Here is a 19,455-nt window from a genome sequence, read left to right on the forward strand (position 1 = left end):
GAGTGAGAGGGCGACACAGAATCTGAAGCAGGCTCCAGGCTCTGAGCTGTCAGCACAGAGTCTGACATGGGGTGGAACTCACAAAACACGAAATCATGACTTGAGCCAAAGTCGGACTCTCAACCGACTGAGCCACCCAGGTGCACCGCATGATGTTCTAATATGAGTGCTTTGTGTTAAGCATCTAGGATAAATACAACCCTCAAATATAACAAATCTGTCTATTTGCTTCATGGAAGTTAACATACTGAACACTCTTAGTTTTTAGACATTGTCTTATAGAATAGCTTTATTTGTTTAAGTCACTGGCTTACATGCTTTGTAAATATAAATAATTATTGACTTTAAATACGCTGCCAGCTTTAAAGTCTTACCAGAGACTTACAGGGGGCTTTATTGATCAACAGTAGTGACAGCTGGCTAGAGAGTGACACATCCCTATCAGTCAGATAATTAATGTGCGCTGAAGCAAACTGACAAAACTACAGATTGTACAGTGTTAAGAAGAAGAAAATTCAGATCTCTTGCCTCAGGACACTTCAGTATAATTAACCTAGGTTTCCAAATGCCAAAAGATTTACTGCAAGCTTATTATAATCTCTCAGACTGACAAAATCCAGTGCAAAGTCATTTTATTCTTTCAAGACACCCTAGACTGATGGTATTAAGCATAACCACAATACCTTAATTTCATGTTCTAGAACTTCACTCACCTTCATACTTGCAGTTGTAGAATACAGATGGAAAAACTTTTCTGTTCTCTTATGCCTTCTCTCTTCTTTTCTTTGAGAATCCAATTAACCTGTTTCAGAATAATTAACTTGAGGAAATAATAAGAAATAAAAAGTAACATAATATTGATTGAAAATAAAATATTTTATTTATAGTTTTAAAAGTTAAGAAAAAAGTTAAAAAAGAAAGATTTTCCAGTAAATATCCAAATATAGGAAAATATGCATATACAGTTATATATACATGTACATAGGCAATTATTTGTTTATATAATCTTATACAGTATAATTTGCTACTTCTCAGTATTTTCTCACATTTCTTCTTACTCAGTTTGAATTCTCTTATCCTTCATTAATAACACTCTTGTTCATATCCCTTCAATTGCCTTACCCTTATTTCATATATGTAAATTGCAATCCCAGTTAAAGCCAGCTCTCAGCCTACTCCATGACTGTATACACACATCTGAATAAACTTGGAAAATGTGAACTTGTAGACTTGCCTTGCTTTAATTTCATGATCACTACCCTCCAGTGAGACTTAATGCTTCCTGGCAATCATATATATTTACTCAGTCTGAGTCACTTTCTTTCATTCCTATCCTCTTGCACTATACTTTCTGTTTGTCCCCTTTTCAAACTTTTAACAACTCTTGCACTCTCTTCACAGTTGATGATTTTCCTCTCTATTTCACTTATAGAAGCAGTTTCTCTGAATCATGCTGCTATTTATATCATCTTAAAAGGGAAAACAAAACAAAAAACCCTCTTAAAAACTTTATCCCTTATACCAAAACAGATTGCATTAAAATCAGCAATGACATCCATGTAGATAAATGCAACGGCCAATATTAGTAAATATTCATTTCACTTAAACTATTAGCAGAATTTAATACATACAGTCTCATTCTCCATCTTGGAATAACTTTTTATATAGCTGTCAGATAATATATATTTGTGACTGCCTTGTTGCTTCACTGCATATTCATTTGAATATTTTTTCCTAACTCTTTTGCATTTGAACTGTTAATGGTGGCAACTGAAGGATTAAATCCATGAACTTTAAAAAAACATCCTCACTCCTTGTCATGGTTAATTTTATGTGTCAATTTGATTGGAGCAGGAGGAATGCAGATATTTGGTTAAACACTATCTTAAGTGTGTCTGTAAGAATTATGTGGATGAAATTAACTTTTGAATCAGAAGACTGAGTAAAGCAGATTTCCTTTCTCCATGTGGTTGGGGCTATAAAAACTGTTGAAGTCCTGAATAGAACAAAATGTCTAAAGAGGGGAGAACTTACTCTCTCTGCCTGATTGTCTATGAGCTGAGACATTATGAGTCTTACCTTGCCCTTGGACTTCAATTTGAACTTGAATGAACTTAAACTATTGACTCTCCTATACTATTATCTACTGAGAAATAATTTTTAAAAATTGATTAAGATTATTAGGTGACAAATCAAGTCTTATATTAATTGGGCTTCCTTTAACAAGAGTATTCTTATATAAGCTGTCATATAAAATAAATATCATAGGAAGATATTCCAGAGAATTGAAGTTTATTTGAGCAGAAAGGGAAACAGTCCAACTTTGCTTATTTGACCTGGTTACCATGGTGAACATCTGATGCTCAATCTTGCTGGGGATCACTTGAAGGTAGCTTGTTTTCTTGTTGTTGAATTTTAAGATTTCTCTGTATTATCTGGATAAAAGTCCTTTATCAGATGTATCTTTTGCAAATGTTTTCTCCCAGCTTATGGCTTGTCTGCTAATTCTCTTGAATTTGTCACTGACAGAGCAGAAGTTTTTTATTTAAATGAAGCCCAGTTTATCAATTTTTTCTTTTGTGGTTGTGTCTTTGGTGTTTGTGTTTTTTGTGTGTGGTGTCTTTGGTGTTGTCATCTACGTTTCTTTTCATGTTATCATCTAGGAAATGTATTTATTTATTTATTTATTTGTAAATATATATTTACATATATGTAAATATATATGCATATATGTATACATGTATTGTATATGTATATGCGTATATATGTTATGCATATATTAATTATATGTGTATATGTGTATATATGTATACATGTATTATATATGTATAATGTATATATTACATATTTTTGCATTTGACATTTAAGTCTATGATCCATTTTGAGTTCATTTTTTTAAAAGGTGTAAGATCTGTGTCTAATTCATTTTTTTTTTTTACATGTGGATATCCAGTTATTCTAGCACCATTTGTCAAAGAGCTTATCCTTGCTTCATTGTATTGTCTTTGCTCCTTTGTCAAAATTCAGTTGACTTTATTTATTGGGTCCTACTTCTGGGGTCTCTATTCTCTTCTACTGACCTATTTGCCTATTTTGCCAATTCCACACTGTCTTGATTATAGTAGCTTTACAGTAAGCCTTAGTGTTGCATACAACAGTCCTCCAGCTTTTTGTTCACCTTCAATACTGTGTTGGCTATTCTGTGTCTTCTGCCCATCCATACAAACTTTACAAACAGTTTATTCATATCCATGAAATAACTTTCTAGGAATTTGGTTGGAATTTCATGAAATTTATAGATCAATTTGGGAAGAATTGACCTCTTGACAATCTGAGTCTTCTATCTATGAATATAAAATGTCTCTCTACTTTTTAGTTATTTGATTTTGTTCATCAGAATAAATGGTGTTTCCTTATTTTAAAAAAAGAACACCAATATAAAGGCAGCTGCACAGTTTTCTGGCCATTAAAACTTGGGTTTCTATGTTTCTGAGAAGAAATGGTGAAAGGATGAATTTTTTTCCTAATGTTAGATGAACAGCTTGGCCAAATTCCGATAGAATTACAATAGTGAGCCACCAAATCTGTTTGGTCAATCCAATTGTCTTTGATCTTAATTGATGTTACTCTTAGATCTGACAATTACTGATCATCAACTTCCTATTTCAGTGTTATTGTCATCTTTCATCATTTTTAAATGAATCTACATCATAAATATTGAGAATGTGAAAATTTATTTCAAGGGCATTTGGTTACAAGGTAACACTGTATGCTAAATTGTTTTTATGGTATTAAAAGCTAGTATCTTCTGGATGTTGGAAACATACATTTAATTTATTAAAAAAATTGTCCTTTACAATGGAAGGGAGAGTTGTTGAGCCCCGGATACAGAGCTCAGCTTGGCGGGGAACAAAGGCGCTCCCAGCGCCATCTCCCTCACCCATCCGCCAGCCAAAATCCCAAAGGGAACCAGTTCCTGCCAGGGAACTTGCTTGCACCGAGCAAACACCCAACGCTGTGCTTTTGTGGATCCATCCCTCTGGCAGGTCTGACTCCCTCCCGGTGTGCAGGGCCCCTCCCGAAGCGGATCACCAAAGGAAAAGCAAACTGAGCCTGCCCCTCCCACCCCCTTGCACCTTGCCAATCCACCCCAGCTAATAGCCAGATCCCCAGCACCACAACCTGGCAGTGTGCAAGTAGCCCAGATGGGCCACCCCACCCCATAGTGAATCCTGCCCCTAGGAGAGGGGAAGAGAAGGCACACACCAGTTTGACTGTGGCCCCAGCGGTGGGCTGGGGGCAGACATCAGGTCTGACTGCAGCCCCGCCCACCAACGCAAGTTATTCAAGACAGCACAGGGGAAGTGCCCCGCAGTCCCCCACCACTCCAGGGACTATCCAAAATGACGAAATGGAAGAATTCCCCTCAAAAGAATCTCCAGGAAATAACGACAGCTCATGAACTGATCAAAAAGGATTTAAACAATATAACAGAAAGTGAATTTAGAATAATAGCCATAAAATTAATCACTGGGCTTGAAAACAGTATAAAGGACATCAGAAAATCTCTTGCTACAGAGATCAAGGCTCTAAGGAACAGCCAAGAGGAGCTAAAAAATGCTATCAATGACTGCAAAATAAAATGGAGACAACTATGGCTCGGATTGAAGAGGCAGAGGAGAGAATAGGTGAACTAGAATATAAAATTATGGAAAAAGAAGAAGCTGAAAAAAAGAGAGATAAAAAAATCCAGGAGTATGAGGGGAACATTAGAGAACTAAGTGATGCACTAAAGAGAAATAATATACGCATAATTGGTATTCCAGAGGAGGAAGAGAGAGGGAAAGGTGCTGAAGGTGTACTTGAAGAAATCATAGCTGAGAACTTCCCGGATCTGGGGAAGGAAAAAGGCATTGAAATCCAAGAGGCACAGAGAACTCCCTTCAGACGTAACTTGAATAGATCTTCTGCATGACATATCATAGTGAAACTGGCAAAATACAAGGATAAAGAGAAAATTCTGAAAGCAGCTAGAGGTAAAGGTGCTTTAACATATAAAAGGAGACTGATAAGACTAGTGACGGATCTCTCTACTGAAACTTGGCAGGCCAGAAAGGAATGGCAGGATATCTTCAATGTGATGAACAGAAAAAATATGCAGCCGAGAATCCTTTATCCAGCAAGTCTGTCATTTAGAATACAAGGAGAGATAAAGGTCCTCCCAAACAAACAAAAACTGAAGGATTTGTCACCACTAAACCAGCCCTACAAGAGATTTTAAGGGGGATCCTGTGAGACAAAGTACCAGAGACATCCTACAAGCATGAAATCTAAGGACATCACAATGACTCTAAACCCATATGTTTCTATAATAACACTGAACGTAAATGGACTAAATGTGCCAACCAAAAGACATAGGGTATCAGAATGGATAAAAAAACAAGACCCATCTATTTGCTGTCTACAAGAGACTCATTTTAGACCTGAAGACACCTTCAGATTGAAAGTGAGGGGATGGAGAACTATTTATCATGCCACTGGAAGTCAAAAGAAAGCTGGAGTAACCATACTTACATCAGACAAACTAGACTTTAAATTAAAGGCTGTAACAAGAAATGAAGAAGGGCATTATGTAATAATCACAGGGTCTATCCATCAGGAAGAGCTAACAATTATAAATGTCTATGCGCCGAATATGGGAGCCCCCAAATATATAAAACAATTACTCACAAACATAAGCAACCTTATTGATAAGAATGTGGTAATTGTAGGGGACTTTAACACTCCACTTACAGAAATGGATACATCATCCAGACACATGGTCAATAAAGAAACAAGGGCCCTGAATGATACATTGGATCAGATGGACTTGACAGATATATTTAGAACTCTGCATCCCAAAGCAACAGAATATACTTTCTTCTCAAGTGCATATGGAACATTCTCCAAGACAGATCACATACTGGGTCACAAAACAGCCCTTCATAAGTATACAAGAATTGAGATCATACTATGCATACTTTCAGACCACAATGCTATGAAGAGTGAAATCAACCACAGGAAAAAGTCTGGAAAACCTCCAAAAGCAAGGAGGTTAAAGAACACCCTACTAAAGAATGAATGGGTCACCGAAGCAATTAGTGAAGAAATTTTAAAATATATGGAAACAAATGAAAATGAAAATACAACAATCCAAAAGCTTTGGGATGCAGTGAAGGCAGTCCTGAGAGGAAAATACATTGCAACCCAGGCCTATCTCAAGAAACAAGAAAAATCTCAAATACAAAATCTAACAGCACACCTAAAGGAAATAGAAGCAGAACAGCAAAGACAGCCTAAATAGAAGCAGAACAGCAAAGACAGCCTAAATCCAGCAGAAGAAGAGAAATAATAAAGATCAGAGCAGAAATAAACAATACAGAATCTAAAAAAACTGTAGAGCAGATCAATGAAACCAAGAGATGTTTTTTTGAAAAAATAAACAAAATTGATAAACCTCTAGCCAGGCTTCTCAAAAAGAAAAGGGAGATGACCCAAATAGATAAAGTCATGAATGAAAATGGAATTATTACAACCAATCCCTCAGAGATACAAGCAATTATCAGGGAGTACTATGAAAAATTATATGCCAACAAACTGGACAACCTGGAAGAAATGGACAAATTCCTAAACACCCACACGCTTCCAAAACTCAATCAGGAGGAAATAGAAAGCTTGAACAGACCCATAACCAGCGAAGAAATTGAATCAGTCATCAAAAATCTCCTAACAAATAAGAGTCCAGGACCAGATGGCTTCCCACGGGAGTTCTACCAGACGTTTAAAGCAGAAATAATACCTATCCTTCTCAAGCTATTCCAAAAAATAGAAAGGGAAGGAAAACTTCCAGACTCATTCCATGAAGCCAGTATTACTTTGATTCCTAAACCAGACAGAGACCCAGTAAAAAAAGAGAACTACAGGCCAATATCCCTGATGAATATGGATACAAAAATTCTCAATAAGATACTAGCAAATCAAATTCAACAGCTTATAAAAAGAATTATTCACCATGATCAAGTGGGATTCATTCCTGGGCATCAGGGCTGGTTCAACATTCGCAAATCAATCAATGTGATACATCACATTAATACAAAAAAAGATAAGAACCATATGATCCTGTCAATCGATGCAGAAAAGGCCTTTGACAAAATTCAGCAACCTTTCTTAATAAAAACCCTCGAGAAAATCGGGATAGAAGGAACATATTTAAAGATCATAAAAGCCATTTATGAAAATCCCACAGCTTACATCATTCTCAATGGGGAAAAACTGAGAGCTTTTTCGCTGAGATCAGGAACACGACAGGGATGTCCACTCTCACCGCTGTTGTTTAACATAGTGTTGGAAGTTCTAGCATCAGCAATCAAACAACAAAAGGAAATCAAAGGCATCAAAATTGGCAAAGATGAAGTTAAGCTTTCACTTTTTTCAGATAACATGATATTATACATGGAAAATCCGATAGACTCCACAAAAAGTCTGCTAGAACTCATACATGAATTTAGCAAAGTTGCAGGATACAACTTGTACAATCAATGTACAGAAATCAGTTGCATTCGTATACACTAATAATGAAGCAACAGAAAGACAAATAAAGAAACTGATCCCATTCACAATTGCACCAAGAAGCATAAAATACCTAGGCATAAATCTAACCAAAGATGTACAAGAACTGTATGCTGAAAACTATAGAAAGCTTATGAAGGAAATTGAAGAAGATATAAAGAAATCGAAAAACATTCCGTGCTCATGCATTGGAAGAATAAATATTGTTAAATGTCCATACTACCCAAAGCTATCTACACATTCAGTGCAATCCCAATCAAAATTGCACCAGCATTCTTCTCGAAACTAGAACAAGCAATCCTAAAATTCATATGGAACCACAAAAGGCCCCGAATAGCCAAAGTAATTTTGAAGAAGAAGACCAAAGCAGGAGGCGTCACAATCCCAGACTTTAGCCTCTACTACAAAACCGTAATCGTCAAGACAGCACGGTATTGGCACAAAAACAGACACATAGACCAATGGAATAGAATAGAAACCCCAGAACTAGACCACAAAAGTATGGCCAACTAATCTTTCACAAAGCAGGAAAGAACATCCAATGGAAAAAAGACAGTCTCTTTAACAAATGGTGCTGGGAGAACTGGACAGCAACATGCAGAAGGTTGAAACTAGACCACTGTCTCACACCATTCACAAAAATAAACTCAAAATGGATAAAGGACGTGAATGTGAGACAGGACACCATCAAAACCTTAGAGGAGAAAGCAGGAAAAAATCTCCCTGACCTCAGCCACAGCAATTTCTTTCTTGACACATCCCCAAAGGCAAGGGAATTAAAAGCAAAAATGAACTACTGGGACCTCATGAAGATAAAAAGCTTCTGCACAGCAAAGGAAACAACCAACAAAACTAAAAGGCAACGAAAGGAATGGGAAAAGATATTTGCAAATGACATATCGGACAAAGGGCTAGTATCCAAAATCTATAAAGAGCTCACCAAACTCCACACCCGAAAAACAAATAACACAGTGAAGAAATGGGCAGAAAGCATTAATAGACACTTCTCTAAAGAAGACATCCAGAAGGCCCACAGGCACATGAAAAGATGCTCAACGTCACTCCTCATCAGGGAAATACAAATCAAAACCACACTGAGATATCACCTCACGCCAGTCAGAGTGGCCAAAATGAACAAATCAGGAGACTAAAGATGCTGGAGAGGATGTGGAGAAACGGGAACCCTCTTGCACTGTTGGTGGGGATGCAAACTGGTGCAGCCACTCTGGAAAACAGTGTGGAGGTTCCTCAAAAAACCTATTAAAAATAGACCTACCCTATGACCCAGCAGTAGCACTGCTAGGAATTTATCCAAGGGATACAGGAGTACTAATGCATAGGGGCACTTTTACCCCAATGTTTATAGCAGCACTCTCAACAATAGCCAAATTGTGGAAAGAGCCTAAATGTCCATCAACTGATGAATGGGTAAAGAAATTGTGGTTTATATACACAATGGAGTACTACGTGGCAATGAGAAAGAATGAAATATGGCCCTTTGTAGCAACATGGATGGAAGTGGGGAGTGTTAGGCAAAGTGAAATAAGCCATACAGAGAAAGACAGATACCATATGGTTTCACTCTTACGTGGATCCTGAGAAACTTAAACGAAACCCATGGGGGAGGGGAAGGGAGAAAAAAAAGAGGTTAGAGTGGGAGAGAGCCAAAGCACAAAAGACTCTTAAAAACTGAGAACAAACTGAGGGTTGATGGGGCACGGGAGGGAGGGGACGGTGGGTGATGGGTGAGGGCACCTTTTGGCATGAGTACTGGGTGTTGTATGGAAACCAATTTGACAATAAACTTCATATATTGTAAAAAACAAAAACAAAAACAAAAACAAAAAAATTGTCCTTTAGGATGTTACATAACTATTTTGGCTCTTGAATACAGAAAAAGGGAAACCTTAACCTTATTGCTTATTTGCAACTGTAGGATACACAATGTTACTGGATGTAGCAATAGACAGACTTTTTTGTTTGTCTTTGCCTCATAATATTGCCTAGCTTATGTCATCACTGAGTGTTAAAATTTACTTAGTATCCAAAAGAACTCTTGAGGTGGTACAGAATACAGCTATGAAGGACTACTATGTAAGATATTTTGTCCAATATGCAAAGGATTACTAGAAGAATAACTGCTTATCTTACCCCCCACTCCAGCTTATCCCCCCCAACTGCCCACCGGCCATTTTAACAAGTCATCAGCCAAATGTTTTATATAAGTTGAAAAAATAAGACGTGTTACTATTATCACTGTTGTTGACAGATTAAAGACCAAAAGAGCTGGCCCATCTTATGCCCAAGCAAAATTATTCAAAGCAGTAGAAATAGTCAAATCTGTTAGAACAGATCAATAACAAATCTTTAAGACTTGGAAATGTTGAGGGGAGCATGGATGGCTCATTTAGTTGAGTGTCCAACTTCGGCTCAGGTCATGATCTCGTGGTTCGTGAGTTCAAGCCCTGTGTTGGGCTCTGTGCTGACTGCTCAGAGCCTGGAGCCTGCTTCGGATTCCATGTCTCCCTCTCTCTGTTCCATCCTCCCCCACCCCTTCACGGTCTCTCTCTCTTCCTCTCTCTCTCTCTCTCAAAAATAAACATTAAAAAAATAAAAGACTTGGAGATGTTGAAGCTCAAACAAAGATGATGCTTCAAATACTGATGTCTGTTAATACAGAATGGTTACACCGTAAATACTTTCATCACATCAATCAACCAATGGATCTGCCAACCAGCCAATCAGCCAACCAGCCAAACTGATGGCTTTCAAGAACTTTTAAATTACAGCAAAATGTAATCCAACTAAGGAAAACAAATGGGCCTATAAGTGCAATTCTATCAAACAGAATTCTACTTCTCACTTTATCTTGTTTGCCTCACAGTTTTGAGGTAAAAATTCCAAGTTATTCTCACTTTATAATAAAACAATTCATATCTCTATGTATACAGCCATGGTGTAATTCTTTTGATAAAGGAAAGGGATACTATAATTTTCATACACAAATTTGATAACCATATCATATTTCTAAAAAGTTAGCCAATTATCCAGAGAAGATTAATCCAAATCTCCTAAAAAACTAGAAAAGGTTGTCAGTCGATTGATTTTAAAAGGTGTATTTTTCATTCATTATTCTTCCTTCACCAGCATCCCTTAACAGAATTTACTATACTACTATTTCAGGAGGTATAAACAAATAAACACATACTGCTACAGCATTTGACGAAATCATAATCTCACTGAACTATTTTAGTATTACTGTGTGTGTGTGTGTATATGTGTGTGTGTGTGTGTGTGTGTGTGTGTGTGTGTGTAATTACTAGTAAGGCAAATGTTTTCTACCCAATCTGTTGAGAGCAACTTCGATTCAAAGTCAATTTGGAATATTCCAAGTTTCAGACCTCATCATATAGATAATTAAGCACATAGTTTTTCAAGAGAAAATTGTCAACATAGTATTTGAAATTCGTAGCACTGCTATGATTTATGTTTGAAGACAATGGTTACAGAAATCTAATCATAATATATTCAAATAGATGCTCATATTTATAATAAAGAGATTTTTATCTACTTTCAGGAAAAAAAAAGACCTTGGGACGGGTCACAGAAGTGAAATTAAAAAGAGAACATCATTGTTCGGAAAGTATCACAATAAGACATGCATAATGTGTTGCCACTGTGATTCTATCACCTGGAGAAGTGGACCTGTGTCAAATGTACTAACCTACTAAGTGCATAGAAAAAGTATAACTCAAGTGCCAAAGCTAAACAAAGAAATACCTTTGGTACAGGTCATTTGAGACACCTTTGCATACCGCAGATTTAGGCATAAGTTCCCTGAGGACAACACTTAAATCTCTAATGGTAGCTGTTGTAGTATCCAGTTCGTCTTAAGAAAAGGGATTAGTTGCTAAGTAATGTTCTGGTTTTAAAACTATTTTTTATTAAAATGTGCATGTATGAGTGAGTGTGTATGTGTGTGTGTGTACTTAACTTTCAAAGTACTTTGAAATGTTTCTACCATATATTATTTTCTTACATGTTAACCTAGATACTAACAATCACTTGAACAAAATATATTGAAATTTGACCTAAGTTTTGTTGAAATTTTTCTGCCATTTTTATTTCAATTTAACCTAAGTGATGATGAATGGTATCATTAAACATATTTTTATATTCACCATAACTGAAATAATATAGTACACATTTATTCTCAGGTGGAAGTTGCAATTTTTAAATTACCTTTTAAAAATTATATATCACACATTCTTTTCTCTTAACCTTTTCTAACATTTAGGATGCTGTCAATCAATATATTCAGAAAACAATTCTATTTTAATGTCAGCTTAAGATAATCCAATTTAAGTAAATCACACCAAATATCAATAAATGCATTCCAACCACATATTAGTGACTGGAAATATCATGCTGTTCTAGGTATGTTTCATTATAAAAATTTACTTCATTTGTTTTTTATTTCTACCAATATATCATTTAAAATTTTATTTCATAATATAATTGATTATGGAGCTTTATATTATTTTGATAAGGCATAAAATGAAAAGGGTAGGTGTGGGGCAGCTAATTATTATATGGGACTTGGACAACACAGCTACCATTCATTACTCCAAAATTCCTCCTCAGTGTCATGGTGTTGCATTTAAATTTTTTTCACTTCCTTTTACTGATTATTTCACATACCATAGAATGTAATAAGAGAAATTCTTACGTGAAGAATTCTGGATATAAAAACTAAAAAAAAAAAAAAAAAGGTTAACCAATCCACTAAATTTACTAACTGATTCCTTGAATACTAGTTAGGAAACACTTTTCCTGTTATCATCTTGTTTCATACCTAAATCTCCAAAGTGTTTAACATAAATAATAAATATTAATATGTCAATACGCTGTCTGCGGTATTTGAGACCTAGTTAGCATTTTTATTGAACTCCTGTGTTAACATTTTCAGAAATGGACTGTTATTAATTACCAATTTAAATCCATACTTTGATACCATGGGTCACTATTAAATGGGTCATTTCAGCAGTAATAGCTCTTACTGAGAGCAATACTTCAATTTCAGCAGATTTCAGTGTTAATAATTAAAGTGTGCATGTACCACAACCTATTTGTCATGGTAACTAGACAGCATAAGACATTAACAGGATTCAGTTCTTGATGAAAGACACCATTCCATTCCACTGCTATTTTCAAAAGCACTTCACTTCTCTTAATCTAGTCTAATTAAAGGAAACGGGTTATTTACCTGTCATGTAAAAATAATAATTTCATATCTTAACAGTAATCTGGGGAGGTATGATTGCTAAATTTGCTAGTGGACTCTAGGAAATGTACCATATAATTTATTGTCATTGTTTTGTTAGTTCTGCAAAACCTATCACTGGCATCGTTAAGGACTAGGAGCATTCCTTTGTGCATATCCATCATCGACAATTCTCAAATGTAAGATGCTGTACAAATTTCGTTATCTCCAGCTTTTATTTTTCTACATCCTACCTTGCATTCCAAAGAGATGACCAGAAAATTTGAGCAGCAGGATATGAATGAGATAACAGCTCTGAGATTATAATTTTTGTCTCTATTAGTCTAGATGTAGTATCTAGAAAAAAATTAACTAATCTCCCTGAGCCACAGTTTTCTTGTGAGTGTTATTTAAAGTGTTCTTCTGGCTTTGGAGTTCTATAAAGCCACATGTTGTTTTACTGCCCTTCATATGTATTGTGGCATTTTTTACAAAGTGAAGGTTTGTGGGAAGCTTATGTCAAGCAGTTTACTAGTGCTATTTTTCCAATAGCATTTTCTCATTTCATGTCTGTGTCATATTTTGGTAATTCTCACAATATTTCAAAAATTTTCAATAATTTTATATTTGTTATGGTAATCTGTGATCAGTAATCTTTGATGTCATTACCATAATTGTTTTGGGATACCACAAATCATGCCCACATAAGATGGAAAATTTAATTGATAAATGTTGTATGTGTTCTGACTGGTCCATTGACTGGCCATTTTCCTGTCTTTCATCTTCTCCTCAGGCCTCCCTATTTATTACCTGAGACATAATAATTATGCAGTTAAGCTGATTATTAACTCTACAATGGCCTCTAAGTGTTCAGGTGAAAGAGTTGCACAATTCTCACTTTAAATCAAAAGCTAGAAATGATTAAACTTTCTGAGAAAGGCATGTCGAAAGTAGAGACAGGCTGAAATCCAGGCCTCTTGCACCAAATAGCCAAGCTGTGAATGCAAAGGAAAGCTTCTTGAAGGAAATTAAAAGTGATACTCCAGTGAACACACAGATGATAAGAAATCAAAGCAACCTATTTCTGATATAAAGAAAGTTTCAGTGGTCTGGATAGAAGATCAAATCAGCCACAACATTTCCTTAAACCAAAGCCTAATCCAAGCAAGGCCCAAACTCTCTTCAATTCTATGAAGACTGAAAAAAAAAATTCTATGAAGACTGAGAGAGGTGAGGAAGCTGCAGAAGAAAAGTTTGAAGCTACCAGGGATTGATTCATGAGATTTAAGGAAAAAAGCCACCCTCATGAACACAGAAATGCAAGGTGAAGCAGCAAAGGCTGATTTAGGAACTAAAGCAAATTAGCCAGAAGATCTAGCCAATATAATTAATGAAAGTGGCTACACTAAACAACAGATTTCCAGGGTATAAGAAACAGCCTTCTTGGAAGAAGTTGCCATTTAGGACTTCCACTGAAGGGAGAGGTCAATGCCAATGCCTGGCTTCAAAGCTTCAAAAGAGAGGCTGCTGACTCTCTTGATAAGGTCGAATGCATCTGGTGACTTTAAGTTGAAGCCAATTCTCATTTGCCATTCTAAAATTCTGATGGCCGTTAAGAATTATGCTAAATCTACTCTGCTTCTGCTCCCTAAATTGAACAACAGAGCCTGGGTGACAGCACTTCTGTTTATAACATGGTTTAATACAAAATTTAAGCCACTGTTGAGAACTAGTCCTCAGGAAAAAAAAGAAAAAGATTCCTTTCAATATATTATTGCTCATTGAAATTGTACCTGGTCACTCAGGGCTCTGATGGATATGTACAATGAGGTTAATGTTGTTTTCATGCCTGCTAACTTAACATCCATTCTGCAGCCCATGGTTCAAGGAATAATTTTTAGTTTCAAGTCTTATTACTTAAGAAATACATTTCATAAGACTATAACTGCCACAGACAGTGATTACACTACTGGATCTATGCAAAGTAAGTTGAAAACCTTCTGGAAAGGATTCTCTATTTTAGATGCTTTTTAGAACATCTGTGATTCATGGGAAGAGGTTAAAATATTAATATTAATATTAATACAGGAGTTCAGGAGAAGTTGATTTCAACTCTTTTGGATAACTTTGAGGTGTTTGTAGCTGCGCACTGAAGAAAAAGTTCTCAGACACTTAGACTGAGTGGACGTGCAGGGCATCCTCCACCAGAGAAAGAGCAGCAGCAGCAAACTGCACATGTTCTCCAGGTATAAACATCAAAGAATGTCAAAGCATGGGAGGAAAACACAAAGAGCCCCCAGACATAGACCAAACACACATCTGGTGTTTACATGAAAGTATGTAGGGGAGATGTGCAGTTTCAAGGACTTCTAGGCAATTACCGTCGCTCTGTTCCCTAACTGGCTCCGGGGGATCATGTGGCTCTGGAACTCATAGTGCTATAGCGTTCCACAGCCTTGAGACCAGAACATCATTGATGTTTCAGCAGTTATCCTATCCACTTTCCCAGGGCTTACAATACACTCTCTAAAAATAACTCCATAGGTGTTAAAGACTTCAGTGGCAGAAGTAACAGCAGATACAGTAAAAATAACAAGAGAACTAGAATTAGAAGTGGAGCCTGAAGATATGACTGAATCATCATAAACTCATGATAAAACTTTAACAGCTGAAGATTTGCTCCTTATGGATGATCAAAGAAAATGGTTTCTTGAGATGGAATCTACTCCTGGTGAAGATACTTACAAAGATTGTCGTAATGACAACAAAGGATTTAGAATGTTACATAAACTAGTTTGATAAGCAGTGGCAGGTTTTGAAAAGACTGACTCCAGTTTTGAAAGAAGTTCTAATGTGGGTAAAACACTATCAAACAACTTTCCAAGCTACAGAGAAACTGTTCATGAAAGGAAGGGTCAATTTATGAGGCAAACTTCATTTGTTGTCTTAATTTAAGAAACTGCCACCTCAACCCTCAGCAAACACCACCCTGATAAGTCAGCAGCCATTACATCCAGACAAAACACTCCAACAGCAAAAAGATTATGATTTACCAAAAACTATGATAATGTTTATCATTTTTTACAAATATTTTAAATTAAGGTATGTACATTTTTTATTAAAAATAATGCTTAGCATACTTAATAAACTATGGTATAATGTGAACATAAATTTTATACGCACTGAGAAACCAAAAAATTCATTTAACTTGGCTTATTGCAATATTTGCTTTATTGTGGTGGTCAAAAACTAAACTCAGTATCTAAAAGGTTTGTTTGTAATGTTATTATTGTATGATAAAAGCTAGAATAATGTTAGAGTTAAACAAAAATGATCTCAATTCTAGAAAATGTACTTTGACTTCACTTGATAAACATCATTACATATTATTGTATAATACTGTGTATTAATGAAATGCTTTCTCAATCTTAAATGTATTACTATTCTAAGGTATTTAAAATGAAGTTAATATAAAATATTTCAAATCTTCTTTATCAAAAACAATTATTTAATATCTTATATGAAAAGCACAGAAAATCTGTGAAGAATGGTAGGTGGCTTAAAAATAAGAATGACCCTTTTCCTTAAGAAATTCACACCCCAGGCTCTTTGAAGAGAAAAATGATTTTAAGTTCATACATACATATGCATGAATACACACAGTTTTCTATTTTAAACTATAGCTGTGCTATAAAATGAAAAAGAAAATTACTAATGTGTTCCCAATTGCCAATACTTTATTAGAGCTGTGAAGAAAACACTATATTTTTCATGGTCTTTTAAATGTATTTAAATATCATTTTTATGGCACATCCATCAATCAGCTAGCCATAACTAAAATATCATGAGGTCAGCCATCATGGCCTTTTTAATCAGATTTCTGAAGGTAGAGAGCCTTATCTCCATACAACTATAAAATTAACTATAAACCATATACAAATATACAACTATATAATTGTGCCTGTTACTACTAGGTGAGGGTAGTGGCATTGGTGTTCATTTGGCCTCACTGTGCAGATTTGTTTCTAAAAGAACTATAATTTTCTTTGTGTGTAGATTCTTCTCTCACTCACCCATGTGCCTTGCTAGAAGCTGATGTTAACTTTAGTTCTATGGGTAGGCCTGATTAAGACAGGCTTTTTCAAACTTAGCACTACTGACAATGTGATCTGGGCAATTCTTTGTTATGGAGGGCTGTCAGGTGCATTGTGTAGGTTGTTTAGCAATATTTTTGGCTTCTACTCACTGGATGCCAGTAGTGCTGCCCTAATTGTGATAATCAAACAACATATCCAGATATTGTCAAATGTTCCCTGAATAGCAAAAACACCCTCAGGTGAGAACAACTGGTCTAAGGACACTCTAAATATTCTTGCCAACGAATGGCTCAGAAATAGTCAATCAGATACATGAGGCTTCTGGGAAGATTCTGGGAAAAAAAGAAAAGGTTCAGCATTTCTAAGAGGGCACAAGGGGGAAAGGCCAATTTTCTTCTTCCTTTGAATACTGCCTTTTCTCTTCTTTCCCTGAATATTCTAATATCTAGATATAATACCTGGAACTGCTGCAGTCATCTTTCCATAAATTTAAGGATAGAACCAAGGTTAAGGATAGTGAGTGAATATATATGGAAAGATTCCAGAATACTAAAGCCATCAGGTAGTTACTGAATCAGCCATCATTTAAGCCCACCATCTGTATCTTTAGTAATGGAAGTTATTTCCTTAGTCTTCAGTCCAACATGAATTAGTGTTTTGTTATTCAGAGTAAACTTTTTATTTTTATTTTTATGAGAGAAAGATAATGCACATGCACACACGCTAGAGGGAGAGGAGCAGAGAGATTCCCAAGCAGGCTCCACACTCAGTGCATAGCCCGATGTGGGGCTTGATCTCACGACCATGAGATCATGACCTGAACTGAAATCAAGAGTGCTATGCTCAACTGACTGAGCCACCCAGGTGTCCCCAGAGAAAACACTTTAAAATGTTACAATAAGGAAATATTATAAAATTTGCATTGAGTTTTACAGATCTTTTCTTTGGATTTTTCCCCCTCTTTGATGGTTTAGAACTTTCAAAAGCTCACATTAAAACTATCTTTTTTTTCACTTTATTTGGTTTTTCAGATTAAGCAAAATGAAATAAATATTTTGTTATCAAAATTAGCTGATTAATAATAACTTGAAAATCCGTGAGTTAGATACAAGACAAATTTTTTTTAAAAAAGATTTTCTCTTTATCAAGTCTGTGGAGCAGCATAAACTGGATTCAGTAAAAACTAATTAGGCAGTAAGGTAGTAGTTACTTATGATGTAGAGGAGAATTTTTTTCCTCTCACAGCTTTGATTCCCGCCCCCGCCAAATGACAGCTGTTTTCAATCTGACTTCAAGGTTTGTAACTTACTTTTCTGGATTAGTTCAAAAACATATTGTTGAAATTCAGATACATCACAAGCCACTCTACTGTAGCAACATGAATCATAGCTCTTCATGGTTTCTAAGCTTAAAAAATGAATTTTGAGGAAGATGAAATTCCCTTGTCTGTTGAGTAAATTGTGACCTTTAACTTAAAAGAAGTGCTGTCCTCCATATAATATGGTTTATCTTCTTTATTCCAAACGAATAAAGAATAGGAAAATTTTACTTTCCTTATGCCTATACAAGTATATATATATTTTTAATAAAAATATTTTATTTCACTGCTTCAACGAATAACCCTTTTTAAAATGGAGGGCTGATTCATCACCTAAATGTTGCATGAATCTAACATGAAATCTCAGAAATGTGGAGATCAATATTCACAATTTTTCTTCTTCATGCCTCATCTTCATCAAATATGTATGCAAACCTATGTATATTCACAAACAAAAATATAAAAAAAGACCAAAAATCTGTAGTATTCATTTTATTAATGTATTGCTGAAAAGCTCTTGAGAAGGATAATCATTTTTTAAAATTAGTATAGATCTATAGATTTAAAATTGCTACATATAAAATTGTTACATATTCTCTGACCCCACCTCTTATTCTTCCAGATTGTATCCTCTAGTGTCCAAACACCAACAAAATGTTTGATATATAGCACTTACATGCATTAATAATTACATTTTTCACTGTCTCTCACCTCTTTGAAAACTTCTTTCTTTCAAACCTAGGGCATAGTCTGGTCATTGTTTATAATAATCCCCTTATAGGGAGGCAAACCATAAGAGACTTTTAAAGGATAAAGTGAAGGTTGATGGGGGTGGGGTAAATTGGTGATGGGCATTAAGGAGGGCACTTGTTGGGATGAGCATTTGTATTGTATATAAGTGGTGAATCACTGGATTCTATTCTTGAAGCCAAGACTACATTGTATGTTATCCAACATGAGAATAAAAATAAATAAGTAAATAAGTACATAAATAAATAAATGAATAAAATAAATAAATAAATAAGTAAATAAATAAATAAATAAATAAAATACCATCACGTCCCTTGTCTCTTCTCTTTATTCTCATTTTGTCATATCTGCTGCGTAGAATCACAATTTTAGCAACATCTGATCTGAGGCTACTCTGACCCTCCATTAATTATTTACAT

The 19,455-nt window shown here is 35.5% G+C and overlaps 1 long non-coding RNA gene across 1 annotated transcript in view; it reads right to left on the reverse strand.

The window, feature by feature from the left end:
- Positions 1–576: 576 nt before the first annotated feature.
- LOC144615752 (uncharacterized) overlaps positions 577–19,455 on the reverse strand; it is a 225,868-nt gene continuing 206,989 nt past the window's right edge. Inside the window, exon 3 of the long non-coding RNA XR_013554335.2 lies at positions 577–802. This is a non-coding gene — a long non-coding RNA (uncharacterized LOC144615752). The remainder of the gene's footprint in view (positions 803–19,455) is intronic.

Source organism: Panthera onca, chromosome A1, assembly GCF_046562875.1.
Source record: "Panthera onca isolate mPanOnc1 chromosome A1, mPanOnc1 haplotype 2, whole genome shotgun sequence".
NCBI classification, from domain to species: Eukaryota; Metazoa; Chordata; class Mammalia; order Carnivora; family Felidae; genus Panthera; species Panthera onca.